Source organism: Dermacentor andersoni, chromosome 4 (genome assembly GCF_023375885.2).
Source record: "Dermacentor andersoni chromosome 4, qqDerAnde1_hic_scaffold, whole genome shotgun sequence".
Classification (NCBI taxonomy): Eukaryota; Metazoa; Arthropoda; class Arachnida; order Ixodida; family Ixodidae; genus Dermacentor; species Dermacentor andersoni.
Genome location: NC_092817.1, coordinates 156,964,609 through 156,981,690, shown reverse-complemented (window position 1 = coordinate 156,981,690; position 17,082 = coordinate 156,964,609). Strand labels below are relative to the sequence as shown.

The following is a 17,082-nucleotide window of genomic DNA, read 5'->3' as shown; positions in this document are numbered from 1 at the left end:
CAACGTGGAATGGTGGATCCGGGTCTTCAACAAGGACCACACTTCCTATGAGAACAACTCAATAGCCGTACACCACCTCTTGGTGAGCTGGCGTCCCTCCCGGCAACGCTTACTGGCAGAGTTTTCGAAGCCGCTCGCCGGCATCTGACAGGAGTTTGAGGCCACCGACATCTTCTCGTGCACCGTGTTTACGTCAATCTCCATCGCCAGTGCGCCGCTCCGCCTCGCCTTCCCAACCGGAAAACTAGCTAGCGCAGCCGATGGGGGTGAGGTCGCTTGAACCGTACTATCGACAGAAATGCCCCCTGCAGTTGCTATGATTAAGAACAAAGTGCATGTACTTGTTGATGGTGTTTCTACAATGGCTTTAGTGGATACCGGAGCGACTGTATACGTAATGAGTCTCGGTTTTAAAGGTCGGTTGGGGCGCACAGTTGTATTTCGGTGAGACCAGGCTGCAACATATTGTGGACTGAGCGGTGAGTCGTTGCGCCCTTTTGTGTGTGCATTGCAGAAGTATCCCTGGGTGGTGGAGTTTTCGCGCCGGAATTTGTAGTTATTCCCCGATCGACGCACGAAGTGGTTTAGGGCATCGACTTTTTGCGACAGTGTGGCGCGACCGTCGATTGTAGCATGGGGGAAGTTTGCGTCGATGGCCATGTTTCGTCCGGGCTCTTAGGCGAGACTTGTAGTCAAGGCGAACTTTGTGTGTCTGCAGATACTGTTGTGCCTGCGTCCACCTCTGTGTTCGTGCCGGTTGTATGTCGCGGTGAAGTTCCAGACAGTTTCGATGCCTCCGTAGAGCAAACGCATCCAAATTGTGTGAAGAAGAACGTTTTTTTCCCTCATTGTGTGGTATGCATCGGCAATGGGCATGCTAGCTTGTGGACGGCCAACTGCTCGGCAGAACCCGTCCTGCATCCAGGCGGCTTGAAACTCTAATACTTTACAGAATACACGTCTTCGTCGGTAGCCCTACTAACAGACCCGGCGTGTAAACCTGGTGACCTTCGCCACGTCTCAGACAAAAAGCTTCTGTCTATGATAAACAAGTCACTCAGCACAAGGGAAAGCCATACCTTGGTGGATACGCTTTCTAAGCATCTGTAAGTGTTTGACTTTGCGCAGCCGGACAAAGCGTTCTCGATTCCCGAGTCACAAACGAACCATACTATGGATACGGGATCTGCGCGCCCGATCAGGCAAAAGCCTTATCGCGTTTCGCCTAACGAGCGCAAGTTAATCGGGGAACAAGTGAGTGACATGATGAAAAATGGGATAATACAAGAGTTCTCGTGTCCTTGGGCAGCTCCGGTCATACTTGTCAGACAGAAAGACGGTAACTGGAGACCTTGCGTCGATTATCGAAGATTAAACGCCGTGACTAAGAAGGATGTCTATCCGCTGCCCCGGATTGATGATGCAATTGATTGCCTTCATTCGGCCTCTTATGTTTCTTCAGTGAACCTAGGCTCAGGATATTGGCAAATCCCGATACACGTGGCAGACAAAGAGAAAACAGCCTTCATAACCCCGGATGAATTATTCGAATTCAATGTGATGCCATTTGGGTTGTGCAACGCTCCAGCAACCTTTGAAAAGTTCATGGACACCATTCTGCGTGGGTTAAATTGGAACATCTGTATGTGCTACCTTGACGACGTTGTTATTTTCGGGCGCACATTCAATGAGCACAATACGCGCCTGGACATTGTCCTCGACTGCATCAAAAACGCTGGCCTGTTCTGGACTCCAAGAAATGTAACATTGGTGACCGTCAAACCCTTGTGCTGTGTTATCCTGTTGATAAAAGCGGTATCCGGCCTGATCGCCTCAAGACGGCAGCTGTTGAGGCATTCAGTGCGCCGCAGTCAGTGAAGCAACTTCGTAGTTTTCTGGGTCCTTGCACTTACTTTCGCCAATTTATTCCTGGTTTTGCTGGCGTAACTTATCCTCTGGCAAATCTACTACATAAAGACACACGGTCTGAGTGGACACCCGAGTGTGATTCTGCATTTTGTCAGTCGAAGTTCCTGCTGACTTCCCGACCTACCCTTCGGCACTTCAATCCTACTGCGCCGACAGAAATCCACACAGATGCCAGTGGCATTGGTGTGGGTGCCACCTTGGTCCAACGCTATGACGACCGTCAGCACGTGATTGCTTATGCAAGCCGCTCATTAAGCAAACCTGAACGCAATTGCACGCTGACAGAGCAAGAATTCCTCGCTGTAATCTTTGTGGGTAAGCGATTTCGCTCGTACTTGTACGGACGCCCAATCCTAGTCGTCACCTGGCTCGTGAACCTTCGCGACCCTTGTGGTCGCCTTGCGCCCTGAGCTTTGAGGCTGCAGGAATATAACTTCACTGTTTCCTTCAAGAGTGGCTGAAAACATGCTTACGCCGACTGCCTTTTCCGTATGCCGCTTATCACGTCGAACTGCGACGCAGGCGATTTTGACAATCTCGGCGCTTCTCTGACATCCGTTTTTACAGATATCAATGCGTTCAAAGCAGAACAACGGATAGACACCAAATTGGAGTCACTCTTCACTTCTGCCCATTCAAGTGCAACAAGGAGCTACTGTGTACATTACGGGCTCCAGTACAACAGGAACTACTCAAGCACGGGTGCACGCTTTCTTCTAGTGGTGCCGGAGCGTCTCCGGCCAACAATTCCTCAGGCTATGCACGATGACCCCACCTCTGGTCACTTAGGCACTGTGCGCATCCTTTATCGCATTTAAGAACGCTTTTAGTTCCCGGATGCGACATTCGGTTGAGTTGTTTTTCTCCAGCTGCATACAGTGCCGACGTCGGAAACACCCAACCACTGCCCCATCTGGTCTCCTTCAACCTGGGCCGCCTCCCAGCTCACCCTTTCGGCAAGTTGGAATTGATCTGTTAGGCCCTTTTCCTCAGCCACCTAAGGGGAACCGCTGGATAATTGCCTGCGCCGACGATTTCACACGATATTGCGAGACGGCGGCTATACCATCAGTCACTGCCACCGAAGTGTCCCTCTTCTTACTTCACGTTATTGTTCTGCGACATGGACCGCCTCGTGTTATTATAAGCGACCGCGGACGTCAATTCAAGGCGGATATCGTGGAAGAGCTTGTGCATTTATGTAACTCGCACCTCAGGCACTGACGCCGTATCATCCGCAAACGAACGGCCTCCCTGAGCGCACTAATCGAACAATCACCAATATGCTTTGCATGTACGTCGCGTCCGATCATAAGAATTAGGATGAAGTTGTACCCTTCATTATTTACGCCTACAGCCTCGCCAAGCACGAGACAACCTGCTACAGCCCTTCTTCCTTCTATATGCTCGGCTTTCCCGGTATACGCTCGACACTGTCCTCCCTTTTTACCACCACGACAATCCTACGGTCGCCGATTCGCTATGCCTCGCTGAGGAGGCTCGGAGACTTGCGCGTCTGCGGACTTTGGCATCGCAAAAAAAAACTCCAAAGCCCGCTACGACGCACGACATCGGCTGGTTACATATCACCCTGGTGATCTCGTTTGGCTTCGGCCTCCTACAAGGAAACGTGGTTTGTGCCAAAGATACTGGCAAACTACGATGGACCGTATGTTATCATCGACAAAGTTAGCGAAGGGAAGTATACTCTGGCACACCTCACGAATACTGGTAGACGTACTGCTATCATCCACGCCACGACAAGCTGGTTGACTCGCCCAGCGGGCTTTGTCTGCTAGGAGAGATATGTTGCGTCCGAGCGCGTAAAAGGGACGCGGGGATTAAGAAGAGAAGGGAAGAGGAGAAGGAAGACTGTGCAGCGGCTATTCCTGCTGTTCGTAGCCTGCTGTTCCTGCTCTCGCACTCCTAAATAAACCCCTTTTCCCCGTGCTTGTCACAATATATAGAAAGATAAGAAGCACAATTTCGCGGTTATCTTTTTCTCTTTACCCAACAGTTTCGGTTGGTGGACCGATCTGCTTTTTCAAAAAAGGTCAGTCCACTGGTCGAAACTGTCTGTTGGCTAAATAAACCAAAGATAAGCGCCAATTGGGCTTGTCATCTTTCTAAATATGTTTATCCCCAATACAGGTCTAGTTTATTCATATATATAATAGCCTTAAGGAGGGAGGCGTGTAATGATACATATAGTAAATTCGGACAACGTATTAAAAACTTGAACCTGTCGCCTGATGCAGCAGTTCCCTAGTGCGGCTTTCTCTTTCACGGTGCAGGGACTATTCGATAGATGTGTTTGTGGCAATTGGGCACCACGCTGACACCGACAGCTTATATACACGGTGCACTATGGTGCCCCCAACGATACTGCAAGAAGGATTACTCAAGCATAATCTCCTTCTATCGGAATACCCGGTGCGCCTGGTAAGTAGCTTCACCAACACTAGTACATTGCTTTGTAACTGGACCTTTAATATCTTCGAATATAAGAAGGTTACGAATAAAAATAATAAGTTTTTATAATATACAGTTTTTATAATGTGATTATCGAATATATTTTAGCTGTGAAATACAGAGCCTTAAAAAGAAACTGGCTGTTCACTTTTGTAACAGAAAATACTCGAATGATCCACCATCCTGCTTTTTTAACGAAGGAAGAATAGTGGAGGATGAATTCCTGAAGTCTGCCAAAGTTCAGCGTATTTTGCATCGCAGTACATTTTCCAAATGTGGAAAAAATTATAATTATATTGAGCACCATATTTCGTCGCCACAGAAATATATGGTAGAACTAGTTTATAATCTCGCGTATATTCATGTAAGCTCCTAAGCGTACATGTTCCTCCATTCATCTAGTTTTGACGTTTGCGCTTGAAAGGATGTTTCACATCTGCCACCATGGCCTTGAATGGCGCTGTTCATGAGAGACCTTGTACACACTCACAAACCTCCGAGAAACTTGACGAGCAGAGAGTCGGTGTTCTAGGTCGGTGTAGCTCAATGCGACAGATGCGATTTAAGCTCGTTTTTTAATGTCTTAGCTGTTTACACGATTTACAATTGTCTTTTTATTTAAACGTTGAGTCTTCTACTTAGTACTTTCACTTGTTCAAGGTTAAAGTCGACATCAAGCCTCCATGCTTTCTTGGTAATATGAAGTCGCCTAGCAGGCACTTATCGTTTGGTTCAGGAAGTAGTTTATAATATCTCACGAGAACCATTACAAAACCCTTCGGGAACGTTCATCAAGCCTTTTAGTATAACACGTTGTCCTATTCTACCAACGTGCTTTTCCAATAAAATATTACAAAGCTTCGTCTTCAACTGAAAGCGAGTGCACCACAAAAAATATGCTTTATTGAATTTTAGCTGCGAAAATTCGAATGGGGCAAAAAGCTCCTTCTGCGTGAGGACACTTACCATGATTGAATTCTTTCTTTCTACAATGAGACAAGTAAAAAAAAAAGCACTTTCGCCATATAAAATTTTGTATGACCCCAGCATTTCTGACAAGAAGCTTGAAGTGGCCATTCTACATGGTTATCAGCAAACGGTCTATTTCATACCCCCTTTCCTGCACCTTAATTTTTCATTTCCAGGCGACGACGTTAGAGAGCCTGGCATTAAAAGCCAGTCTATGGCCTTCGACGAGTTCGTTCGCCGTGACTTTGGGTATGGAGGGTCGATGGTACAGGCCAGAGTTTCCGGATACTATAACCCATATGCCAGGCAACTACTCTCTGGGCAAGCATTGCGCTAAGACAACTCCACCGTCAGGGCAACTGGGTAGTATTTCCGAGGTAAGATTGCAAGTGATGACATACTTGTGTCAGTTTTAAAACACTACGGTGTAAGAAATGTTGATTGTGCAGTTTTGCATTGCCACTGCTAAATTCTCAGTGCTCATAGGTACCGTTAGTTTTTCTGAAAAAAAGATATCCTTAAGTACTTCACTATGGAGTCGATACATTTGCCGAACTTGTAATGCGTCCTTACGCCTAAATTTAGTTGCCAGGAAAGCTGTTATTACCGCCACCGGTCTCACCAATTCCTCATGGCTTCGTGAAACCATTCGTTCTCCTTCATGAGGTAGTCAAAGAAGGAAGATACAGGACCACTTGCAAAATTGCACGATCCTTTGTCTGAGCTGTTGATATTTTGCCTTTTCATGCCGGAGAGGCAAGGAATTCATCTACGCCAGCATGTGTTGCAACGAAGGCATCCTGCTTCAGAATCTAAGGCATGAACTGAAGTCAGCTGAGATTGCTTAGCTGCATATTTTTAGTAGACGCCAACAATAGGACTGTAGCATCACTATGAGGACCGTGCAATACATAAGCATCAATAATCCTGTGAACTTTCTTCGGGATTCGGCTCCAGATCTCGTGGCTTCTTTGAATTCATAGGTCACTTGATACAGCTAGAAAGGAAGATGAATAAATTCTGGCGTTTGCCTTGCCAAAACCACGTTTTGATTCCGAGGCGCGCCGCAGAGGGGGACTCCGAACTAATTTTTAGCCTAAAGAGGAAAGGAATTTCGCACGACAAATCATAGAGAAAGACTACAAAAGAAAAAAGAAAGGTTGACTATTTACTGACTCTCCAGCAGGAACCTTCTTCTCTCACAAATATGAACATGTAATAAGATGCACTCCGTCTATGGCCATCAGTGCGGCTTATGCTACGGGTATTCCAGTGGATACTGTCTGCCATGCAAGCTACCCGAGAAAGCGTTTGTTGCTATTAACAAAAACGCGTCACGTGTTTTAGGAAGAACAGCCGTATATCATATTCATCTTGAGGTTAGTACAGAGCTGTGTGCTCAAGACCGAAGAGATCAAAATGATCGATGGCCGATGATTGCTACCTCTATTGGTCATGCATTGGAAGTAAAACTCACGAAGCGCTACCCGCTGGTAGCGCTTCGTGAGTTCTTGCCTCATTCTGTAAAAGGTTTAGACGCTGCTATCGTGTTACCAGCTACGATGAGAAGGATGCGCTTCAAACCTAGTGTGCATTTGCGAAAGCTTTCGTTACCTAGGTAATGATTTCCTAAATGGACGCGTACTGAGCCAGCTGTAACTGAACGGAGACAAGGCAAGCCATTTTCAAGGTGATACCTATGTAACAGGCATAAATGATACCTCACTTTGACTGGTTTTTATATTATGATGAAGCAGTGCTGAAAACATTAGTGCTACAACCCTCAATCGCTGGCACGGACATCCGACGAGTGCGCGTTTGTCTTACAAAGAGTTGCTTTCAAACAGGAGAGAAGTTTACAGAAACACAGAGGCTTGCGTAATAAGCAATAGTCAAAGAAGGCATGCCGATGGAGGAAAAAAGTTTTATGAAGGGATTTATTTTACACACAGGTCTAAAGGAGCGACATGATCACGTAGGCGTCACTGATAGAGCGCGACCTTTACGATGAGCTGCTTGTGAAAATGAAAAGTGCGTGGCCAATGCCGAATGAGCCTGTGCATGATGTTCTAAACACTGAGCACAATCACAAAAGTGGCGATAGCGCCATGCAACTGTAGGCTGTCCCGCGGCTAGATGCGCAACGAAGGCTCGCCCACGTATAATAATCATACTATCTGCCGTAAGAACACCACTGAAATGACAGGTATTGTGGCAACTGCATTTTTAATTCACAAAAAAATAATTGCTAAGCATTATAATGAAGGCTAAAGAATGTAACACACAATAGCGTCACATATAGAATGCTATTGCGCTGATATCAACAAGCCGTTGTAGAAATTGAGATTGTAAGATTGTGGCGCTGCGTCTTCACCAGCTTGCGTACCACTTGCGACCAATGCTTTCTTTTTTTATATGATTCTCCTGCTTAACTTCACTGGAGCGCTCTCAGTTCGGCGAAGCCCGCTATTCTGTTAAGCTGCGCTGTGATGTGCCTGTCAGAAGCTTACCACATTGTGCTCAAGTCCTACTTTAAGAACTTCATTTGCAGGATGAAATCTAAAGCGCGAAGCTTTTCTGACGCGATCAGTTGAGAGTAGTGTGCGTGTTTCTTCAAGGGCGACCACTCAAGTCACAAGGAAAAAAACAGTGATAGACCTTTCTTCGGCACCGGTTTCTTTCATTGCTTTAAATTTCAGCCGCCGCCAGTCACTGGTGTACAACACGGATATCGTGTGTTACGTGTCCACGTGCTCACTTTTATAGGGTGGGTGTTAGCGCCGACATGTTCGATATTTTTATTCACGAAAGCCAGCGTGATCAGTCATAAAGAGGTGCGAGGGCGCGTATGCACCTGCGTGTCTGAGCCCTTTGTCTCGAACCCAGCAGTCAGTGTCATGGGGGTACTTCGCGTTAGCCCGAGCTGGCTGTTCATGTGTTCTATACAGCGACGAACATAGCTTTGGAAAATAGATACACCACTTGAAAACTTACACGCATTAGGACTTTATAAAAAAGGAGTGGCATATAATTTGAGCGCCGGGCCTTAGTTTATGAACAATAATGCGGGTGAAGTATTGTTGTGGGCTGAGGGTTAATGGGCTATTAAGCGCCATGCTGACATATTGGCTATGGCGGGGCGCTGCTAAGCACGAGGGTGCGAGTTCTCTTCCTCACCGTGGCAGGCGCGTTTTATTGGTTAGCGAAATACAAAAAACTCTCCTGTACAGTGTGCTGGGTGCACTTTAAAGAAAGCCAGCTGGTCAAAGTGAATCCACAGTCCCCTACCACGGTGTGCTTCATAACCATATCGTTTTATTAGCTAGGGGCGCCTCCCGTACAAGCAGAAAGAGGCCTGCTTGGCCTTTATTTTTTTAGAAACGTTTTTCTTCCTCCTCCTCCTCCTAGTAAAAGCGCATAATTTGTTTTTATCATTTCGAATCAAATATGCTTCGGTCTTCTTAACGCAAACAAGGACTTGTGCGTGGGCTTATATATCTTTAGAGCTTGGAATTTCAATTATTTTCTCAACAGGTATGCAAGAACCCAAAGTACAACAGCACTTTTTATTTCGACAAGAAATTCAAAGCACTGGTCACGTACGATAAGACGGAACGTTGGCTCTTCACTTACGACAATGCCTACGCACTTCGGCTGAAGGTGAGAGCGTCGGGCGACAAACTCCCGCGTCGATGTCTCTTTTTTGATAGTACTCATGCTGCATTCCTGGGTGGCTTGCACGTGCTACTACGGCCACTCGAACACACAGCCGAAACTAATTCAGCATTATAGTCGTTTTCACCCACGTTGCTAACAATCACTGTTTAAACGTCATCCTCAGACAAAGGAAATCCTGTCTCTGCAGAGCATATGCCAGGAGAGAAATTTAGCAGGTCTACCGTGAATTACATTGGGATTGCTGTAGCTAGGATGGACAGCGATATCACGTGTCTTTCTTATGTGTGACAATGTACTTCTATAGTGTAAAAATAAGCTAAAGTGGAAATTAGAGTGGCCAAAATTGGTAATTTTCAAAATTTGCGTAATATACGTAATGACACCTAGTGAATCTGGAACAAGGTTAGCAGTCTATCCGGTCCGAGAATACAAAAAAATGCATCCCTAGAAGACTGACAAGCTCTGGTGGCCTTGACGTTTGAGAGGTAGCAACTTTAATGAGTGATTTTTGCGTCACGATTTCTAATTAGGATGACGTATGAGATTAGCAATCAAAATTAGCGTTAAATGGCTATGATGTACGCAGCTGTGATGTATTGGCATGATGTTTTATCCGTTAAACTAAATAATGGTTCTATAAGATTTTGTTTTCTAGTAACAGTTGTTGAAGGTGGACCTGTGGTGTGGAGCATGCGAAATTGAAGCTAACGTTCGAGAACCCTTCCTAAGAATCACACGTAAAGTACAGCTTACTAGTTAAGCCTGTGCACTTTACAATCAATAGTACACGTAAATAAACACAACTATTTATATATTTGAAACTTTATGTATCGTGTGTGCCGTGTACAGTATAAAAACAACCCCTTAGCAAGTTCTCAGTATCAGAATTCAAGCACACATTTTTGCCGAACAATAACAGTCCAGCACCGCAAAGTGTATGACCGGCAGTTGAATTATGTGCGCCGATAAGTGCCTCTGAGGTAGTGGCTCAGTATACGCTTGTATGTACGAGGCAGTGATGAAATAGAAAAAAATAATATTTGAGGCCAAAGTGACATCAGTGGCAGAAAAATGAAATACAAAACAAGTATGATTGCATTGTTGGAGAGGTAGAGATAATTTAGTATGGTCCTGGTTTGAGTGAGTTTGTAGAGTTGCCTGACGGGAGTCTTCTGCGTACAAAGAGGCACTTGCGTTTCTGCAATCTTAATTGTCTAGATTGTGTGCGAAAGCCTACCATCCCGGTGCTGGTAACAGATTCGGTGTAGGACCAGCGCTAAAGATTGTGGATTGTGTGGGTAAAATGCACAAAGTGCTCAGTTTTGACGCCTGTGAAACTAATCGGTTAAGGGTACGCGATTATTACTCGCTCAAGGCACATATGCGTGCATGATCCGCCACAGTAATCATGACATAGGACTCGCCTGGTTTCCGCTGTGAAAATATGGTCCCACTGCAGGTAACCCGACAGGCAGCTGAACTCGGCCTCTTATCTAATTGGTATTTCTGCCAGTGCGATTTCACGTATTGCGTATTTAATAGGATCTGAATAAACTTGCCCTTCCACACATGATTACACGCTTTCTGCGAGCCTGATGATAAGAGTCATGTTGGTAATTCAGTGCTACGGAAAAATGGAATTGCTAATGTAGACTTCGGAAGCCGAGCTTGACTTGCGCTCGGCATAGTTAATGCATATACACGGCTCGGTCAGGTACCTGATTGATTTGCGGAAATACGTCTAAGGTACAGGGGCTCAGGGGCGAGAATGAACTCCTCCATGAAGCAATATTTTGCTCCACAAACTTGCTACCTAATGTCGTTTCAGGGGTTCACTGTGCTGATGCATTCATGTAGGGACATTTATATTTCATCCTGCGTTGAAGAATATTGCCTGAATATTGCCTAATTTTATTGCCAGTGTGATGTTTGAATAGAACATCAATATAAAATAAAAAATATAGGACAGCAATTTAGGAAAGCTTTCTTTCTTGCAGTTGTGCGAGGCCAATGTGAATGCGCTGTCGTTGAAGTATTCCCTCGCCGCGGTCAACATCGAGTTTGAAGACGGGAAGGGCGACTGCGGTTTCGAACCCTACCATCGGCTCCACCAACTCAAGGCGCTGGCTGCTTTCTTATCAACCAATTACACATCACCTGCCGATGAAAGTGCATGCACGTCCTTCACCTGAGAATAAATTATTCCGTAATAAGGAATGTTTTATTGTTTCCTGTGCTATTGCTATCATTTCAAAGCGCGACCGTGTTACGGATTGGAAATTATTTACTCTCGTGCACGACGCAATTCCTTAACTATACTGCTTTGTGTCACCTCATTTGGCGGCAATGCTATGAGATAAAAAAATCTCTATCCTTATGTTTAAATGTTGTGTAAAATATAATGTGCAGAAAATTGTCCAGGAATACAGCTTTGATGCTTCTTAAACCATACGATTACGTAGTAGCGCTGTTTATAGCACACGTCAGTTTACCGTGACATCACATGACCACAAGTTTGGCATGGCTGTGCCACTGCTCGGACATTATTGCGGAAAATGGGGAGAACTGGATGCTATCCTTCTACAAAGTGGCCACTTTCATTCAAAGTTTACCGGGTGCGTTCTGCACGCATTTAGTGAAGTGAATTCGTCGACACCCTAAAACCTCATTTTTTTTGTTTGGTTCATCTCGCAGGACACGCGCTTGTGCACAGGCTTTGAGATTTTTATGTATGAAAACTTGCTCTTTTTATAGGGTATTCCATGTACCGCCTTACAGGTTTAAAAAAAGTGCTTCAAAGTACGGTATGGGGCCAACAGTGTTCGATCACCAGTTTTCTTGCGCCACCAGGGAAACCATTGAGTAATAATTATAAGGTTATTTATTTGTGTATTTAATAACGCGATAACCTTAAGGACCCTGTGTTGCAGAAAATCCAGCGTAGGCAAAAAGAATTTCGAACCAGGCATACACACCCAGGCAGGCCCTCCATGTGGCACAAAGAAATTACTGATATAATTGAATTTCGCAAGGTAAAATACGCAAAAAAATCGTAAAGTACGATTTACACGCAACCTAGAGACATGATAGTGTCGAATTCTAATTTGAATATACGAGAAAACATAATTCTGTAGCGCGGAAACTCAAACACAAACCCGTTTTAACTCTTTTTAACTGCCGTTTGAGGCCTGTCTTAGTAAAAGCGGCGCGACCTCCTCGGTTCAATGCACATCATAAAAAAAAAAAAAAAAAACGAACCGCAAAGCTCGCTTTCGTGGATAGCGTTGGCCGCCACCGTCTCCCGTTAAACATTACGGTTGCATAAGCTGCAGTTGTCGGGAAGTGTGAGAAGCCCTCTCGACATCTTTGACTGCTATTGCGTTCCACTTTTAAGGCGAAGCTTAAGCCTTCTCCCAATTTTAAAAATACTTTTCAAGCCCAAAGGCACTACAGAAAGGAGTGGTATACATGAACAACAAGTACACACATGCTCAGCAATAAAGTTTTAACTCAGTAAACATCACAGATGACTTTGCCTAGTTTCCGTAGCCATAATTAGGTAAAAAACAATGTTTAACTACGGTCCTATTCTCTTAAGTAAGAGCGCGATTTGCGCTGGGAAAGCTAGTATTGCGATTTAAAACATCTCAATAGGTTGTTCTCAGCGAATTCTCTCCCATATTATTTCCGTGGTTGACTCGTAGCGCTGAAAATACGAAACCGTACATTCGTAAACTCTCGCTGGCACAACACCGATAAGAGCAGGAGGGACAGCACGCATTCATTTTAAGCCTTGCCCTGATCGCGTGCTTTTCCAATGAATAGGAAATCCCTTTAATAGCAACAAACAGCATGTAGTGACAAGCAACACATTGTTATATCACAAGGACTTCTACAGGGATTGCTTGGGGAACTTGTCTGCACAAAATCATTAATAGCGCGTGTCCCGCCGGCGTTCTTCAACCATCGGAAGACTTCCAAGAGAAACTTCAGAAATTATGAACGAAAGGTTTTCGTAAAAATAGCTTCGGTTTGTTTAATGTTGGGGTAGTGCTCGTAAAATCGTAAAATGGACCCAAGCGTACGTTAACTTTACGAAAAATTGCAGAGAGTTGGCAGGCATGGGAAACGTACCGCCTCATTACCATCTGTCGCGACGCGAGCAGCGCGAGAGAGTCAACTCCGCTCATTGCCTTGTAAGGCAGCGGCCTGGATGTGAAAATTGAGCGCTCAGTGTCGGCTTTAGCATACACTGCTTAGTGTGACGATCGCATCCTGCGCAACGATTAGGTGGTCGCCGAGTACGGCCACGAGCGAAGTTAGGGGTTGCTCGCGTCCCGGCGCGCTGTTATGTAATCACGGGGGCCCCGCTTTTGTATTTCGCGCGCTAAACGTGTAGCGAGGAATTAGGCAGACTAGAGCAGACTAGAAACAATCGAGTGCAATGTTTGAAAATGCTAGAACAAATTTACACTGTGATTTGACGCCGTAGAGAAAATTGCCAAAATAATATTTTGTAATTATCCAGGTAGTAAGTCCAGTTGACAGTTTACAAGAACTTTATTGAAGTATTCTGAGAAACTCGATTGCTCCTCTGGTGGGAGAACAAAACAGTTGGCGGAACACCGTATGTTTCCTAATTGTATATTGCACCATTTGTTTCTTAAACAGCTTCGGTAATGTTAGCTGGCCTATCTTATATACATGAGACTACTTAGTTCGGTGCCTTCATCAGCGATGTCCAAAGTACAGTCCACGAGAAACTTCTTTACAATTTAGGTTGTATTCTATTGATGGCCGTGGCAGAAATGCTAGCACACCGCTCGCTTCCTGGATAATAAAGAAATGAGCACAATCCAGTAGAACTTAGAGTGCACACCAGATTTCGTTCCGTGTCGTGTTTCGTCACAAAGCAGCTTTCTCGTACAGCATACAGGTTCACCTGAAGCAGCGCAATTTTCACACTAATGTCATCTCGGTATAGGAAAAAGACATCATAACGAGAGGCAAACATGACATGAACGCCCAAAGTTTCAAACGTTATACGGTCTGGGAAGAACATCATGTGTCAAAGATGTCACACCAGTGGCACGACGTCGAGCCAGAGATAGCGAAACTCGTCTACTCGTTTAGCAAAATCTCATTCCAGTGCAACTTTGTGAAGGGAACTAGCGCTGAAAACAGTTCAGCAGGTCATTTTTCTGGTCTTCCTTGTGATGATTTTATGCTCAGTTAGACATGATGAATAGATCGGCTTCCTGTTTGTTTCTATGTAAGATAATCCATTGCGATGATTCAAGCTCTATCTTTTGGTCCTGGAGCACTGGATCTGGGTGTGTGAAAAGCAGTAGCAGTGGGCGCACATGAGGTCGGCGACCAAAGTTGGCGACCAGATGTGGCACGACATCTGTTGCGGGGCCATAGTACAACCTTGCAAGGCTTGAGAAGTGCGCCTATTGTCGGGCATCATAAAAGCAATATAGATAGAGCCAGAAAAACATTTTTAAAATTGAAATCCATTGATTAAAGTCCATAACAGAACTTCATATACAGCAGTTTTTCCCAAGGTTTATTCACCATGGGTATATGACGCCGTATGCAAGAAAATCGCTAAAATGCACACGATAAACGGTGATTAGATGGAAAAGAATGCATAAATAGCAGAACCAAAACACAACAGTTGACAACGAGATGTTGCGAAGTAGAGTAGCTATTATACACGACTCTCTCTAAAGCATTAACAAGAAAGTTGCAGATTTCATATGCGTGTTTGAACTACTCGGAAAATGAAGTTTGGAGCACATCGATGTGAATGCGCCTAAATTATGGGAATAGGCAAGACCAAGTTAGGTCTCGAAAAGCAAGTAGATATAGTATAAAGGACTAGATGTGGTAAAATGTCGCAAGTAAGAACACAATCTTAAATTGCGATGAACATAACGCTTATATTATAAAAATAGACTATAGATTGATGTTAAAATTAAGAATGGGTAAGACGATGACATCCCTTGGGAGAAACACAAATTAATTTATGTTCGCTGGCCGCAATATAGGCAACATATAATGTAAAAAAAATGTTGGCGTGTTGACGGCTTCATATGTGCATGTTTATATGCGGGGAAACGTTAAAAGAAAACACTGAACACGTTTATTCACAGCAGGCAGTAACAGTGTAAATAAATGTGCTAATAGGAATAAACGCACTGCGCCTACAGCTAAATGAGATGCTCATACCTACATTCCGACCAACAAACTGGAGGTAAAACGAATTTTTTTTATACCAATATATTTTTGACTGCAGCGATGCATGACAGAGACTACACTAAGGCCAGTGTTTTCATTCTTTAATGTGTAAATGGGCTCCCATAGATTCCATCGCAGTCGTGGCTCCTCTTTTCACTAGGAAGCGTAAGCTGTAAATGGTAGGGCAAACAATGCAGTGATTCAAAACATGAAACTCATGTGTATGTGCAATCCATCATTAAGGCTGTTTGGCTGATAAGTAAGGTCTCCTGCGCGTCAGCGGAATATCACAAGTACGGCAACGCCGTCCTTGTAATAAGGGCCGCAAGCTGTGGAAATGTAGGGTTAAGAGACGAAATAAAACAAGCACTTGCCCAAGGTCTCCTTTAATTCTTACGCGAGTGCTTGTTTTTATTGGGCCAAGCATCACCCTCACTTGACGTGTCAACGTCAAACTTCGAACTTGAGTTAGAGCATACTGGCTCTCCCTAAATACATTGCTGCGACAATATATAGTGAGCCGCAGAACTTATCAAAAAAGCTGTCAACTACGCTTGGAACCCTAGCTCTACATAAATCAAACCAAAATATTTATTACAGATATGTAGCGCAAAGTTTCTATAAGAATAATTTTTACCACAAGCTTTTATTCGTTACATTAACCAAGAGTGAAATTTGGGGTGCAACCACTGCTTTCTTGTCAATGGAAACTAAAAGTAAACACAAATTACATTTGAAATATGGCGGAAGCCACGAATGGCTCTGACGGTAGCATTTAAAAGCAGGTTCTCCCCTTCTTTGCCTTGTCGTCACTCCTCGCGTCTTGTGTGCCAATTGTAAGAAGCCAACCGGTCTATTTCATGCCGCTATGGCCAGGAATGGACTACACTGAACGCGGGAGACAACAATCAGTGTCGTATCGGCAAAGCGTGGTCAGGCGTTTAGTTCAGACCTGTAAGTAGGTATACGTGCACAAACCCGATGGTTTCAGGTAGGCTCCCACTCTACAACTGCGGCTGGCAAGTATTGAAGATCATGTATATCAACTTCGCAAATATATCTATTCATTTTGAGCCTGAATAAATACATATAAAATCGCTTGCTGTGGCAATCGCGTTGCTGGTGCGGTGTTATCGCTATGCGAACAATTTCACGGGAACTGGCCGAGCGACTGTCCGCACACTGGGTTTCTCGGCGTCAGCGTTACCAAAGCCTGTCAGGCTGCGACAATTCGCTGTTGTTATTCACGTCGGTCATGTAGTCCGTTTGATGTACAGAGCGCCTCTCAGCGACACAGTCTAGTGGCTAGTCAGCCTAATATCGTCGTCATCATCCCGTCGTCCTCTTGTCGTCGTCAGTGTACGATCGGCCTCGTGTGACCGGGCTTTAACGGATCTGCGCCTATCATGTTCGAAGACAGTAAGGTTAAGGTGTTTGGGAAGTAGTGTGCCTATAGCATAACAGTTTAATTCTCACAACGACGTGGTTTTATTGCTCACAGACACAGTGCTACTAGGCACCAATATGTCGTTCCTTGCACCGAAGCCGAAGAGTGGTTGACCGCCCGCGCCATGTATATGAGCTGCCAGTGTCAACAGAAGCGGCGGTTGGAATGGAAACTAGCGACCAAGGAGGCAGCGTCAACTAATCAGCAGCAGTCTATGTTTTTTGTTCACGCAGCCGTTCATCAGCAATTTTTGAGATACGCTGCCAGAAAGCTCACCTGTGCCACAGTAGACAGATGCCCCTATGTTCTTGCAAAAAACCAATTCTCAAGATAACATCCTAAAT

General features: G+C 44.8%; 1 long non-coding RNA gene across 1 annotated transcript; it reads left to right on the top strand.

Moving 5' to 3' along the window:
- Positions 1–5,560: 5,560 nt before the first annotated feature.
- LOC140217160 (uncharacterized) lies at positions 5,561–11,255 on the top strand. Its single transcript, XR_011893668.1, has 3 exons — positions 5,561–5,747; positions 8,905–9,030; positions 11,046–11,255. It is a non-coding gene; the product is annotated as an uncharacterized lncRNA (long non-coding RNA).
- The last annotated feature ends 5,827 nt before the right edge of the window (positions 11,256–17,082 follow it).